The sequence below is a fragment of the Cucurbita moschata genome, unplaced genomic scaffold (genome assembly GCF_002738365.1).
Source record: "Cucurbita moschata cultivar Rifu unplaced genomic scaffold, Cmos_1.0 Cmo_Scf00092, whole genome shotgun sequence".
In the NCBI taxonomy this organism is placed as follows: Eukaryota; Viridiplantae; Streptophyta; class Magnoliopsida; order Cucurbitales; family Cucurbitaceae; genus Cucurbita; species Cucurbita moschata.
The window spans coordinates 388,259-398,617 of record NW_019268608.1 but is presented as its reverse complement, the minus strand read 5'-3'; the positions used below and the strand labels follow the sequence as shown (position 1 = coordinate 398,617).

Genomic DNA, 10,359 nt, shown 5'->3' with positions numbered 1-10,359 from the left:
CCTAAGCGTCTCGTCATGAATAATAGTGAAAATGAAAAAATATCGCTACTCATTATGTCATAAATAAAGAAATATTGAATTGAAATAAAATAGTAATAACGAATAGTTTCTTTTGGAGATGCAAGGTATCGATCCCCGTATCTCTCCCATGCTACATTCCCACGATTTTACATAAAAAAAACTTTAAACTTCCCATCATCAATGATATGAAAATGAAAAACTATCCCCGCTCATTATGTCGTAAATAAGGAAAAATTTAAAAGAACTAATATACTTAGTAATTGTTTCCTTTGTTGATGCATGGTATGGATCCCAGTACTTCTCACATGGGATGCAAACACTCAACCATCTAAGTTATATCCTCAAAATTCTTACATCACAAAATCCTAAACATCTCGTCATCAACAATAGTGAAAATAAAAAAATAACGCTATTCATTATGTCATAAATAAGGAAAAATTGAATAGAAATAAAATAGTAATAACGAATAGTTTCTTTTGGAGGTATGGGGTATCGATTCGATCCTCGTACCTCTCGCATGCTAAGCAAGCAATCTACCATCTAAGCTACATTACCACAATACTTATATCAGAAAACCCTAAATGTCTCGTCATCAAGTGAAAATGAAAAAATATCTCCGCTAATTATATCATAAATAAGGAAAGGTTGAATAGAAGTAAAACATTAATAACAAATAGTTTCTTTTGGAGATGCGGGATATCCCCTTAACTCTCGCATGCTAAATGAGCTCTACCATCTAAGCTACATCCCCACAATTCTTGCATCATAAAACCCTAAATTTCCCATCATAAGCTACATGACTACAATTCTTGCATCATAAAACCCTAAATTTCCAATCATAAGCTACATCCCGACAATTGTTGCATCATAAAACCCTCAAATTCCCATCATAAGCTACATCCCCACAATTGTGTATCGATCCCCATACCTCTCGCATGCAAAGCGAGTGCTCTATCATCTAAGCTATATCCCAAAAATTCTTGTCACAAAGCCCTAAACATCTCGTCATCAGTAATAGTGAAAATGAAAAACTATCCCGGCTCATTATGTCCTAAATAAGAAAAAATTGAAAAAAAATAATATATTTAGTAATCGATTCAATCGGAGATGCAAGGTGACATCAAAAAACCACAAACGTCCCTTCATCAATAATTGTGAAAATGAAAAAGTATCTCTGCATATTATGTCATAAATAAGGAAATATTGAATAGAAATAAAATATTAATAATAAATAGTTTCTTTTGGAGATGCGAGGTATTGATCCTCGTACTTCTCGTATGCTAAGCCGTACCTCTCGCATGCTAAGCGAAGCTACATCCCCACAATTCTTGCATTACAAAACCCTAAATTTTTCATCATCAATAATAGTGAAAATGAAGAAATATGGCTACTCAACCTGTCATGAATAAGGAAAATATACATAGTTTTATTTTGGAGATGCGTGGTATCTATCCCTGTGCCTCTCGCATGCAAAGCAAGCGGTCTACCATTTGAGCTACATCCCCACGATTCTTATGTTACAAAATTCTAAACGTCTCGTCATCAATAATAGTGACATGAAAAACTATCCCCACTCATTATGTCGTAAATAAGAAAAAATTGAAAAGAAATAATATATTTAGTGATCGATTCATTTGGAGATGCAAGGTCTCAACCCCGTACTTTCCACATCAGAAGTGAGCGCTCTACTATATGAATTACATCTCCACGATTCTTACATCATAAAACCCTAAACCTCCCGTCATCAATAATTGTAAAAATGAAAAAAATATCTACGCTCATTATTTCATAAATAAGGAAAGATGGAATAATATATTTAGTGATAATGAAAAAATATCTCCGTTCATTATTTCATAAGTTTAGTGATCGATTCATTTGGAGATGCAAGGTATTCGATCTCCGTACTTTTCACATTGGAAGCGAGCGCTCTACCATTTTAGCTACATCCCCACAATTTTTACATTAAAAAATTCTAAACCTCTCGTCATCAGTAATTCTGAAAATGAAAAATATCTCCGCTCATTATTTCATAAATAAGGAAAGATGTAATAGAAATAAAATATTAATAACATAGTTTACATATGTGTTATTTTAATGTATTTATTTACTTGGTAAATGTCTTTCATGCCACTAGACCAAATACCCTTGTTATACCACTTGAAACAAGTGTATGAAGCCTCGGGATGGGATGTTAAGAAAGACTATGAGTATTAAAAGCATGGTGGTAAGTATAAGATGTCGAATATGAAGTTCTTAGATAAGAACAGCTTTAGACATAGGGGCATTTCAAGAATTGAACTCAAAACCTCTTGCACCCCAGTGAGAATCATACCACTAAACCAAATGCCTTTCTTGAACACCCAATATTTTTAGCTTCTACTCAAATATATTTTTCTCTTAGTAGTTGGAGGGCTATAAAACGAAAAGTTGAATTGTTATAATATACAAGGGTTATTAAATAAACCAACAACCCAACAAAAGAAACAAACTAATCAATTTTGGTTGGATTGATTCGGTTCAGTTCATCAGTTTGTTTGATTTAATTTTTCTATTTTGCCTCGTATGACAAGAAAATAAAGTTGTATTGAATGCACCTTAGTTTCATTTATGACAAACTCATATGAAACATAATTGCATTAATAGTACTCAGAGTTGGAGTCTATAAGCATTTCATGAACTTAAGTGCAATTCATGCTTCATTAAAGATGAGATGAACTTTTGTTAGGTAAGGGGAACTTTAAATTACTTCATGTGTGGAGCTTCAATTACTATATGCTAGTTACAATCTTTAGGATTGACTAATTGGACACGAATTCATGGATTTAGGGAAATTTTTGTGTAATTATCAACCACAACTTATGTTTTCAAATTTGTAGGACATAATTTAGGTAGTTATTTTTATGAGTCTTAAACTTGTTTTTTTGCATAATATGGATTTAGTTCAACTATTATTATTGATAAGATGGAGAAAGAAATTGTCTTTGAATTGACTAATAGACCTAGGTTCATCGTTGTTGTCTTTTAACTTGTGATTTTGCAAAAAGCTTAACTAATATGAACGGTCATGTCACAAGAACTTTTAAATCAAGAATATACCCTACACATCATTCAAGATGGCAATAAAATGGAGTTAAATTGAACGCACTTTAATTTCATGTTTGGCGTGTTCAAGATAAAACATAATTGTATTAATGATATTGAGCGTGGAGTCTATAAGAATTTAATGATCTTAAGAGAAATTCCTGTTTTATGAGAGGATACCAACTTTATTTAAGGTACTAGGAGTTTAAGAATCTGGATTTGAATCTGGTTAAGGAACGGTAAGATCTGAAAGTTTTAAATTCTAGACCAAAACTTATCGTTGAGATGAGGAAGCCTTCAAAGGTTGTGCACTCACAAATGGGGTTGTTATGTGGCCTTAGTCTATCTTTGTGTTTGAGTTTTTTTGTATTTTTTTTTTTTTTTTTTTGTAATTGTATCCCAAACACTTTTTTTTTTTTTTGTTTGGATAAATTTGAACAACACCATCTTATAATTTAATTTTATTTTATATTTAATGTTGTGTTGTTTTCTCAATCTCATTTTAATTTTACAACATTTTCTTATTTTATATTAATTTACTTTTATTTTTATTTGTTTTCACTCTCAATTTGATTTTCTATTTGAGTTTTGAACCCTTAAAATTTGGGTTGTGACAGATTGGTATCAGAGCAGCCAGATTTTAAATTCTATAGATTTTTTCTTAGGATAAAGAGTTGTATATCTCTATGACTCAGCTCGATGACACGTCTCTCCACGACCAATTAAGCAGTCTAACCCTATTTTGTAGTATATGATATGTTGTAAAACTTGTATGTTTTGATTTTCGTGGTAGTTATAAAATGTCTTTGAACGTTAAAGAGTGAACGTTAACTATATAAGACAATATTGGATCAACATTATAGTGTCTAGATATGGTGAGGAGGAAAAGAGTGGTCATGAGATATCTGACTAGCCTTAGGAAAATAGAGAGTTGTCGTTGCACAGTGCGAGGCATCTAATCCATGAAATTTTGTTACTAGAAATGAAGAAACTGGAGATGGTCCCCAATTGTCTATATGGACCATTTCCAATCGCACTTTTTTTAGTTCCCTGACAGCGTCAACCAGATTAACCCTACGGCGTGACAATCCTTGAGCTTCCACTCCTCCGTGGTCATGGTATCCAACTTCACCCCCAAAATGGGTTCTTGAATTTCTTTCTCGTATAGATAATCTTCAATCTGCATCTTCTAGAAACTGATAACGAATCCATCAAACTTTTCAATTCCAGTCTTTGAACTTTGCATCTTCACAGATCGTGGTGAATCTCTCCTCGCTCTGATACCAGTTATTAGAATCACACAACAATGCACACACTTGATATAAATGAACGCAAAGAACATGATAGAGAAAATGTAAGAAGAAATATTGACTAATGGTTAAGGTCAGATCAACTTTGAGTTCAAAGCAACAAGAACCAAAGACTGGTGGGAAAATTCTATGGACTAGTCGAAGTTGTCCACAAGATTAGGAAGACATCATATAGAATCCAATTGCTCCTATGGATACAGACTAATCCTGTTGTCCACATCAGTAACTTGAAACGTTATTATTTCAACCAAGAAAACATCAAATAAAAGCAGGTGGTATGACGTCATGCAAAGAAGAAATTGTTTCAAGCGAAGAAAGTAGGAAAGACACCAACAAAGAAGACTTGAAGAGTTAACAAACCGAGAAGTAATTTTCAACAGCTCCTAGTAGGTTGGAAAGACTCCTCAATACTGAGATCAGCTAGAAGCGCGTCGCGAGACCTAAAGTCAGCCTCATCCTACAACGTTGAGTTTATGAAGAGCAAGTTGATAGAGATATTGACAAATTGTATAAGGGCAGATGTCGCGGTCATGATTGGCCAAGGCGTGTTGCCTGTGGCTGCATGTTAGATGTCTCAGCTATTCTTGGAAACAATTTGTGGTTCATGGTGGCATGCTCATTCCAAACCCCTTTTACTTGCTTTCATCTTAGATAGGCCTTTACTATTATTGTTGTGCCAATACGGGGTGTATGATTAGTCCTCAAAATCATATCTACACCCATTAGGACTAAAATGTCCCAAAATGTACTATAGGAGAACGTGACCAGTTGTTGTTTCTTCACTTGTAGCTTATAACATTGCTTTATTTGAAATTGTTTTTAACGTATTTCCTCGCTCACGTTTTCTAAAATATTTCTTCTAAACGTGATTCGAGCATACACTGCTATTGTTCGTTCAATCTTAATTTTGCATGGTTGACTTGTTCATTGGATTAGAACAAATGTCACATAATCATTGTCTCACTGCTACATGCGTGCGATTGTAACACTTGTCTTCCGTTCAATTGTGGGCTGCATCTTGTGACTAGTTATGTGAGTTTGGCCTGGAGAATACGTGTAGGTTGAAAAAGAAATGATTGGATGCGGACTGCGAATAAGGGTTGGGCCACGGAAGGTTTGTTTTTTTTACCACATATGGACTTTGGGCTAGTGAGTCTTAAATTTGGGTTCGTTTGAAAAATTTTGGTTCATTTTTTAGTTCAAACAAACCCAAATTAAACCTCCTAGTTCCTTCTTCCTTGCACGACTCACTCTTAATTAAACCCAAATTAAGCATACCAGGTAGGGAAAGAAAGGCTACTCGATCGCCTGTAAGGTCAACCCTTAACGGCGAGCTCACCATGCAATGCTATAAGTCCGATAGAAGTCCAAGGTTTCGTCTACTACAGACCAGGAAGCTCTTGGATGAGCTAACATGAAATGAGAAATACATTCGATTACGACAACTAATAGATAGCAAACTTTTTTGTAGAAACTAAATGATCCCTTGGCTCGGGCAAGAAAAGGAAAAGGTAGTCGTACTCCTACATTTTCTGTAGGTCAATAGGAAAGTTTGAGCTGAAAGATTGAATCACACTTGGTAAAAAAGGCGGGCTTAACAGGTTTTTCCAAACGTATAAACAAAAATAGGAAGCAACTATTCCTAAAGAGGATACCGATACGCATACATTCTCGCATGGAAGAACGCTGAACCGGATCAAAGGTCATAACCTAGTTCGACTAACCTTCTTTGGTTGGCCCCCACCCCTTGTAACAAGGTCAACCCGTACGTGCTTTTTTCTTTCGTTTATCGAGATAGCTTACCAGCTCTTTCGGCTCATAGCAGTAGTATGAAAAGCGGAATCCTCATCCTGAGTCGAGTCCGCATTGCCATACGAATCGACATCGGCCAAACCAAAAGCTCCTATTTTTTCTTTAACGAAAGCGTTTCTAATAGTTTCGATAAAACCAACCTCTTTTAAAGAAGGAGTCGCTCTGCCTTGATCACCGTGGACATATGCAGCTCCCGCTTTACCTTTTCCTACCATGAAAAGAAAAGTTTCCTCATGATAGGCCCTCCCAGCTCCCGAACGTCTTTCTATCAATCGAGAGAGGTATAGAATAGTACACCAAACGAACAAGACAAGAATGGACTCATAAGATGGGCGATCAGGGAAGCGATTTCATTTGTGTTATCCGCCAAGGAAATGATCAAGGAATTCTCTATACACGGCTGAGAGATGACCGTATTGTTGCACATCCTGAATAAAGTATCGTAGGCAAGCGAAGCTTTTGAAAATGAAAGCGTGTAGAACTCAGATCCACTTTCTCGTCGATTCGTAAACTTCGGATCTGATCTTCCTTTCGTCTCCGGGTGACTGAGAGAGAATTTAGGCCTGGCGTGCATCAAATTTGGTAAAAAATAAGGTACAAAGCGGATTGGTTAAATGGGCTTGAAGTTCCATTATCGTTAGATCGAAGATCTCTACTAGGTTTAGTGCACTTTTGTAGTTGTGAATGTTGCCGTAATCGAATGTCTTTCTCATTCGACATTCTCTCTTACCAAGCACTCATACTCACCGGGGTTGAGGAGACAGTCCGTGGGCTAATTGGGTTTCGAGACTGCGTATACGCTAAAAGAGCTCACTTTCGACTTTCTCCTCGACGTTTTGTGCCCAATTCTGGTTCAGGAAAGGGTCTGATCTCTTTCATTGGAGCACATTGATGCTGAAGGAGTCTTCGAAACTGGTGGAGAGGCTATGATGACTTCAGGCTATTCAAATACCATGACTGATACAACAAAGAAAGGGTTTCTAAGTCACACTAGTGGAATAGCTTTTTCATAATAATTATCTCGATATATGATACCAAAAACCTGTCTGATGACTGATAAGGTAAGGGGTTTCAAAAGACAAAAGAATGACAATTCTATGTGTGATAGAAAAGAAGATCTTCTTTTTTTTTAGTGTGCGCGGTTCGCCTTTCTTCCTGGCCACGGATAGGCTATGGGGCTTTGCACTTCGGACCTTTAGAATACCACATTAAGGTGACAGGATTCGAACATATGGCTCTCTGAAACTTCTTCATCGGTTATTTGGGCGCATCTTTCTTAAAAGGATTGTGACGACAGATGACCTATGTGACGACAGCAGACAACATGCCTGCCTTCCTGACCACGGATAGACTACGGGGCTTTGCACTTCGGCCCCTGAAAATACCACATCAAGGTGACAGGATTCGAACCTATGGCTCTCTGAAACTTATTCATCGGTTATTTGGGCGCATCTTCCTTAAAAGGATTGTGACAACAGCGGACAACATAATGAAAAGTTCCTAGAAAGAATACAATTGAACAATTTGTGTAATTATGCTCTTTTTGACTTTTTGAAGTCCGGCTCGAGACAATGAAAAGTTCCTAGAAAGAATTCAATTGAACAATTTGTTTTGACTTTTTGAAGTCCGGCTCAAGACAATGAAAAGTTCCTAGAAAGAATACAATTGTGTAATATGACTTTTTGAAGTCCGGCTCGAGACGATCTTTATTCTGCCAAGAATATGTTTCATTCTCTATTCTCATCTTCTTGGTTCAATGTTTAAAAACCACATTTTAAATCATATCAAAACGATAATCATACCACTTAGACCAAATGCCTTTGTAATAGATCTATAATTCTTAGTTGCTAGTCTATATATGAAATTTATATAAGTAGAAGCTGTGCATTGCCACGCATTCCTTTGGGTTAGGCCCCATTGATAACTATTTTATTTTTTTTGTTTTTTTTTTTTTTTTGGATGGGCATTCCAAGAATCAACTCAAGACCTCTTGCACCCAAAGCAAGAATCATACCACTAGACCAAATGCCCTTATTATGAAATATATATTAAGTTATTTATGGAATGTATCATAATTATTTAATTTATTTTCTTTGTTAATGAAATTCATGAGCAATTATTATTTTATGGAATGTATCATAATTATTTAATTTATTTTCTTTGTTAATGAAATTCATGAGCAATTATTATTATATGGAATGTATCATAATTATTTAATTTATTTTCTTTGTTAATGAAATTCATGAGCAATTATTATTATATCTTTTAGATCTAGACCGCTGTTAAATTATTTACATAGGGTTTGCGATAATTACTGTAGGAGAAGAAAAAAAATAGAAGTTATTTTATTTATATAGGGTTTGCGATAATTACTGTAGAGAGAAGAAAAAAAATAGAAGTTATTTTATTTACATAGGGTTTGCAATAATAACTGTAGAGAGAAGAAAAAAAATAAAAGTTAAAAAAAATAAAAGTTATTTTATTTACATAGGGTTTGCGATAATTACTGTAGAGAGAAGTTAAAAAAAATAAAAGTTATTTTATTTACATAGGGTTTGCGATAATTACTGTAGAGAGAAGAAAAAATAATAGAAGTTATTTTCTAGTGTAAGTTTTAGTTTTCCATTTGAGACATATATCGTGGAGTACACAAGTAAATGATATTAAAAGAGCATTATCATTATTAAATGATAATGCACTAAGTTGCTGCTGAATTGCTTTCTTTGAGACTCATCTTTTGAGAAATGAACATAGGGGCACATTCCGAGAATTAAACTCGGGACCTCTCGCACCCTAAGCGAGAATCATACCACTAGACCAAATGCCCTTTCTAAAAAAAATGCAATGTTTTTAACTCCTACTCAATATATTTTTTTCTCTCAAGTTTGAAATCTATTTTCTTGAGTGGTTGTTGGACTATAAAACAAAAAGTTGATGGTCTAGTATTTTACTTGTAAGTAAGGCATGTAATATTGAATTGTTCTAATATGCAAGTGTTATCAAATAAATTACAACCCAACAAATGAATCAAACTAATCAGTTTGGGTTGGGTTGGATTTATTCGGCTCAGTTCATCAGTTTGTTTGATTTAATTCTTCTATTTTGCTTCGTATGACAAGAAAATGAAGTTGTATTGAATGTACCATAGTTTGATTTATGACAAACTCATATGAAATATAATTGCATTAATAGTACTAAGAGTTGGAGTCTATAAACATTTCATGAACTTAAGTGCAACTCATGCTTCATTAAAAACGAGATAAACTTTAGTTAAGTAACTGGAACTTTAAATTACATCAAGTGGAGCTTCAATTACTCTATGTTAGCTACTATCTTTAGGATTTACTAATTGGACACGAGTTCTTGGATTTAGGGGATTGTTTTATGTAATTTTCAACTACAACTTATGTTTTCAAATTTTTATGTCATAATTAGGTAGTGGTTGCATATTATGGATGAACACTAGAGTTTTTATCCCGTTCACCACAACTACTCTAGTTTTTGTTTGAAGGCTATAATTGTAATCTATGTTGTATGGCAATAAAATTTGTTTAGATGAAATTTTAGTTAAAGTTGCATATTTTACTTCTTGCCTGTAAAAAAATTGTTTCTTAACATAATATGAATTTAGTTACAGAGTTATTAGGAATAAGATGGAGAAAGAAATTTTCTTTAAAATAATAAACAGACCCAAGTTCATCTTTGTTGTGTCTAATTGTGATTTTGCAAAAAAACTTAACTAATATGAAATATCAAGGTAAATCAAGAATATATCCTACACGTCATTCAAGATGACAATAAAATGGAGTTAAATTGAACGCAGTTTTAGTTTCATGTTTAGTAGGTTCAAGATGAAGCATAATTGTATTAATGATATTAAAGAGAAATTTGTGTTTTATCAGAAGAGACCAACTTCATTTAAGGTACTAGGAGTTTAAACTACTTCCATTTTAATTTCAATCACTCCACAATGATTACAAATTTAGGGTCGGCTAATTGAACATCAATTATCAACTTTAGGTTATAATTTAGGTAGTAGCCATTATAATATTAATGAGCATAAGAGTTACCATTCTTCCATGGACCATATGTGTTATAGTTAAATGAATATATATATATATATATATATATATAT

At 34.1% G+C, this 10,359-nt stretch overlaps 1 non-coding gene across 1 annotated transcript; it reads right to left on the bottom strand.

Moving 5' to 3' along the window:
- Positions 1-8,979: 8,979 nt before the first annotated feature.
- Positions 8,980-9,051, bottom strand: TRNAP-AGG. The gene has a single exon. It is a non-coding gene; the product is annotated as a tRNA-Pro (tRNA).
- Between the last annotated feature and the right edge of the window lie 1,308 nt (positions 9,052-10,359).